This window comes from Triturus cristatus, chromosome 2_1, assembly GCF_964204655.1.
Source record: "Triturus cristatus chromosome 2_1, aTriCri1.1, whole genome shotgun sequence".
Lineage (NCBI taxonomy): Eukaryota > Metazoa > Chordata > Amphibia > Caudata > Salamandridae > Triturus > Triturus cristatus.
The window spans coordinates 125695119-125701118 of record NC_140581.1 but is presented as its reverse complement, the minus strand read 5'-3'; positions in this window follow the sequence as shown (position 1 = coordinate 125701118).

The window sequence follows — 6000 nt, the reverse complement described above, 5'->3', positions numbered from 1 at the left end:
GGAAATTGAAGTCTCCCAGTATGGTGAAATGTGGAGCTCCAGCTGTGATCTCTATTAAGTTGTTAAGGTTGTTTAGGAATTTAGGTCTGGATCCAGGCGGGCGATAGAGTAAGATGCCTACGAATGATTGGTTGCCGGAGAAGCTGATGGAAAAGGAAAAGGCTTCACAGTCATTATATTTAAGATCGATGATTTTAACTTTGAAGCAATTCCTATAGAAAATGGCTATCCCTCCACCCTTCCTTTTGATTCTGTCTAGTCTGTGCAAGCAGTAATCTTCGGGAGTGGCTGCTTTGAAATCCGGGCCTGAGGCGTCATCACCCCAGGTCTCGGAAACGAACAATAGATCAAGGTTATGTGACTCAATAAATTCCAGAATCTCGGTTTTGTGTTTAGGAACGGAGCGTACATTAATAAGTGCGGCCCGGATCTGAGGGGGGGAGTTGGCCGAAGGAGCAGGAATAGTGCATGTAGGACATTTATTAGGGCCTGCCATAGGGTCAGTATGCAGCAGGTGAGGTATAGAATGTAGGAGCTTTGCCGGAGGTTTAAGATTTCGAAGTTGAGCGAAGGTATATTTGAACGAAGTTGGGGTTTGAGCGGGGCACGGCACAACAGGGTCAGGGGAAGTGGCCCTGGGCCCGGTCTCGGCGCGGACGAGCGCAGACGAGCTTGCCTTAAGCGCGCCTTCGGCGCGCAGTCGTCGCGCCCGCTGCGCTCGTCCGCTGCGCTTCCAGTGTGTGTACATAATTTATGGAAGTGGAGAAGATGACTGAGGAGGGGGCGTGGCCAGCCCAAGTGGGCGTGTCCGGGGGGACCAGGAAATGGCGGCAGAAATACAAACACTCACCCGTAACAGCGCTAAATCTGCTGTTAGGGGATGTCTGTGGATGTCTGTGGCTACAGAGAAGAGTGCCCAAGAAGTAGGTGAGTTTAAAATACAGAGTAATCACGATATAATATTAAAAATTCTAGCTGACGTTGCTCCCGGCTTTTCGCCTCAGGAGGATTCTGTAAACACAGCGCTCGCACTCAGCGCGCGTTTAAATGGCTTGGTAATGGGGCGTGGCCAGCCCAAGTGGGCGTGTCCGGGGGGACCAGGAAATGGCGGCAGAAATACAAACACTCACCCGTAACAGCGCTAAATCCGCTGTGAGGGGATGTCTGTGGATGTCTGTGGTACAGAGAAGAGTGCCCAAGAAGTAGGTGAGTTTAAAATACAGAGTAATCACGATATAATATTAAAAATTCTAGCTGACGTTGCTCCCGGCTTTTCGCCTCAGGAGGATTCTGTAAACCAGTCATACTCAGACTTCAAGTGCGTGGACATCAGTTCCAGCCGGAGCACCTGGTTAAGACTGAGCTCCATGTCTACTCTTCCATGTATCACCAGCCTCGGTGAGCTAGCAAACTTGCAGGCCTTTTCCTTATCCAATAGCTCTGGAGGAGGCGAACGTGGACTCTAAAGGTCTAGTGACCAGGACATAGAACAAACATTGGCAAAGCCAGTAGGTCTGGCTGATAACTGAAGGTGCTTCTTGATCCCATCTCATGAAGATCTTGGTGCTATTAGATATATTGGATGAAATTCACCCTGGTGGAAAAACACCCAGTTGACATAAACTAACCAGATGACTAGTTATTGGTTCCTGCTAACTTACCTCTGCCCTGTGAGTGGGCGGCAAGGGCTCAGCGGAATAACCAACTTCCTGGTGTTTGGGAAAAACATCTGGAAACGGATTTTAGGGATAACTTGGCTGCCACTCCTAGAGGGAGCTCTGTCCTATATGCAGGGCCAAGCTTGCAACCACTGGGGCACTGGTCCGCAACTCCCTTCTCCATTCTCTTAGTAAAATGCAACTTGTTTCTCTGCTTCCACATGGGACACAAAGGCATTGACCGTCACTTATGAGCTTCAATTCTCATTTCAGGGAAGGAACTTCCTTGTTTTCTTTTGGGCGGTGGGTCATTGGCTTCACATTCTCAGTGAGTTTTACTTGCATTCACCTTTGCTTGAACATGACAATCTGAATTACAGACAGAAGGAACATTGGTCTGAAAAAAGTGACCTAAACGCCATGTTTAGGTCGAGGACTACCGGTCTGCCGAAGGCAGAACTGGAAGTCGGAGATTTAATGTTTTCTAGAGTGGCTATTTAGCCCGCCTCTCTTTTAGCTTTTCCTCCATTGGCTGGCTTCCTAAACGGAGGCCAGCCATTGGAGGAGAGAGCCGTCCCTCCAAATAGGCTCCGTCTTTTCCAGATTCGGGGGCGTGTTCCTTGCTGTTCTTTCTACTTTCTAGCCACGCCCTTTCTCAGGCGTGTTTTTCTCTCCTCCAGCCAATGGCAAGAGGAGAGAAAAAGAAACACGCCCCCGAATCTGAAAACGCCACTGCGTTTCTCCGAGGCATTTCTGCGTCGCCTCGGAGAAAGGCAGTGGTGTGCTAGGCAGTGGTGTGCTTGTTTAATGATTCAATCTCAGGGTAAAATGCAGACGCGAAGAGTTGACTTTTACTAGGCACTGTAACTTCTCTTGGTCGTAAACCCGGCTGCTCGATCGCTGCTGAAATATAGCATATAGGAAAAGCTTCGATTCCGCACTGCCGGAGGGTTTTGCTAATAGCACGCGTCAGCAATTTCCTACTGAAACAGAAAAAAATGTACACCTCGTATTCAATTTCTTATCCAGCTGTGAAGGTTTGCTCTTAGGTTTGCTCTTAAGAGCCCCCGGCCTCTTTCACAAGGGTGGAGGTCTCCTCATTCTGCCCAGCCCCCATCCACTCTCTTGTTTGCCCAGAGCGGAAGAAGCGGTGTGTGGTGCTGACTGGCCCGACCCCCACCGGATCTCGGCTCCTCTCCCCTCAGCAGATCGGAGGCGCCGGCGGGAGAGGTCTGCTCGGGGTTCGGATGAGGTAGGGTCACGTTCGTCACCTGTTTTTGTTTTCCCCGGGCACTGGAGGCAAGATAAACATGCGAAATGCGCTTATATATTAAATGCGGCGATACATTGCTGGGCCGGGAGTCTCCAGTCCCCGGAAGTTGTTGTATCTGAGAGCAGACTTTCCTTAGCAAAACTTAATTTTTCAACTCTATCAAAACTGCACCGATGGTGTCATATAAACATGCTGGTCATGGTTGTGCTCCGGTTTATACTTTGAAACGGCCTGGGCCAGTTATATGTTTGTTTTGACATGGGTAGAAAATGTCCAGTTTTACGGTAGAAAACCTGGCTAAAACGAGAAAGAAACATGAGTTTTTGCACGCGGTGGCTCGGTGTCCTTTGTTTTGCATGGAGGAAGCTGCTGATTTTGCAAATGACCCGAGGCGCCCGGGCCCTCGGCATTGTCTAGTCCGCCCATGTTGCAGCCGATGGTTGCCTTCCTCAGTCACCACACCCCTTTCTGTCCTTTAGGTGTTTGTGCTCTGCGGGCTGCGGCCCCTGCCCACAAGTAACACCTGCAGGGCCGTATATCTTTGCAGGCGGGAAGCTGCTACCAATTAGGATCCTGCAAAACCAGCAGCGACTTCCTGACCTGCCCCCAAGAGTGTGCTGACCTGCCCTGGGGTTTCTGTGACCCAATCGTGGGTCCGATTATTTACTAGGTGCTGTGGTGGGCGCGTGACGCGTCAGGTACAGTACTGCCCCGCCCCATACCTTTGCCCTTTATCGTTGGGATCCCCCACCCCCTCCTTTTCCACTTCCGAGCTAAGCCTGCGACTACGAGGGAGAGTGACCAGTACCACTGACCGACCATCTTGATTACGACGGCGAGGCCTCTGCGTGGCTCCTCGTCTTCGGCCTTCGATTTGAAGCAGCCTCAGCCTGCCCTGCAGTCAGCTGTTCTTCCCGGCTCCAGCCCCTCCTCTCCTGTGAACTCTGCAGATTGCACCGGCAGCCCTCCCCAGCAAGTTTAAAGGTGAGGCAGGTGTGTAATTTGAAATGCATGCGTGCCAGTGGTCGAAGTGGGCGGGATCAGGGCCGGCTTTAGGGCGGTGCGACTGGTGCCACCACACCGGGTGCTGGCTTCATGGCGGCACCGTGTTTGCAAGTTTATTAAACTTTTGAAGCACCTGCTGCAGCGTTTCTTTCCGCCGGCATTTACCAGGCCTCACATAAATGTCGAAAAAACTCGTGTGATTAATTATCTTCTGGGAGAGCGAGAAGCATTTTGTATAGTTGAGGTTTTGACTCATATGAAGTTAGTGCAGAGGGTTAATAGAACGTGTACTAAGTAGATTACAGGGTGCATATGATTACTGCTTTCAAAAGAGACATCCTTCTGTTACTTACCATTTATAACTTAAAGTCCTAATATAGAATGGTGAGCTATTAACTTTCATCCCAGAACTGCATATACACTGCAAAGTATACATTATTAGAACATTGATTAATGTTGCAAAAAGGGTTAATTTGGCTAGAAATCAATTCGTATTATTAAAGAGAACTCCCAACTATGCTGTTTCTTTTTCGACTCTGAGTTTGTGCTTCTCCACACCAAGCACTCTTGAACTATACTGCCTACCAGTATGGATGACTTGTGACTCCTACACTTTCAGTCCTTTGGCTTAAGTAACATTTCCTATACACTGATTTACACACGTATGATTGATTGTCTCTGTGTAATGTGTGTGTGATGCAAAGTGCTCGGACACCCTACACTGGTATGAGTGGCGCTATATAACTAATTCAATGCATCTGAGAGTGTGGTTATGGTGACTCGGTGACTGTTAAAGGATGCTAGTGAGGGAATCCGTGGCAGAGGTGGTCATTGGGGGGCGTCAACAAACATTGTCGCACAGGGCACCACCACTCTCTCACTACCTCACTCTCTCTCTGCTAATGCAATAGGTATCACATATGCAAAAAAAAAAAGCTAATGCCAATAGAAATGACAATGCCATTTATTTAGGGATACAATAATGATAAAAAAATAATGAGCAATACCAATAGCTCTACCTATAATATTGCCGAGACCATTGCATTGTAAATGCTTGTTTTAAATTGTTGCTGGGAGTTCAATTAAAAAGGTGAGTAAAACTGCTGGGGACAGCTCTTACATCTTTCCTTAAAGTTTTATACAGCGCGAACTCGACCCAAAGGTATCGGGCACTTTACATGGGCACCAGATGAGCTACAGACAGGAACATTCTTTTTGTGGGGCCCGGGGAGATTTAGTGATTTGCCCAGTATCATGGGTTGAGCCGACGCCGGGACTCGATCGCCATACACCAGGTCCGAAGGCGACTGCTTGAGCCGTTAGGCCAGGAATCCCATCCAAACAGACCGTCTGGAGTTAGATGCTCGTGGAACCAGCAGGCTTCAGTTGCTAAATGCGTTTCCCTGACCATCTAGTGCTGCTTTTAGATTCTGGCCTTGCATGGCAGTCACGCATCAGCATCTGCAACTTTTTTTCCCAGGCTCTTGAAGAAAACAAAACATTTTTAAGAAAAGACGGAGAAAATGAGCATGAAAATAGGTGTCTCCTGCAGGTAAGATGCGTCTTTTGTTTTGATGCCACGTCAAAACAAAATGAAACTGACGCCAACCCATCTCCAAGGTGATGCCCTTGGGTTGGGCCAAGCGGGGTCACGTAGCTCGTGCGCAGGCAGATGATAGAATTGTGTGTGTGTTTTAGGGCTTAGCGGTAGAGATAGTGAGGGTGAACAGTCAAGGCCCCCCCTTCAGGGCTGTATGTGGGGTTAAAACTGGGACACAACGAACAATTAGAATAGGGCACGGTAAATGGGGCTTTGCAGCAGACACTTCTGTAGCGTTACTAAATAGAACAGGGCTTTCCTTCGTTTTATTCCAATAGCTTACTCGGGGTGAAATAGCTCAGCAGTGGGCACATTTCCACCCCAGGAGAAGATGACCGCACAGTGCCAGTAGCGCAGCAATGATGCCCAGAGTCCCGGTGCAAGCAAGGGAAATGCCCCCCACTTGCTTTCACTTCTGTTGGGGGTATGAAAATACTGCAATTATCAGGGTTGAATGGGCCTCT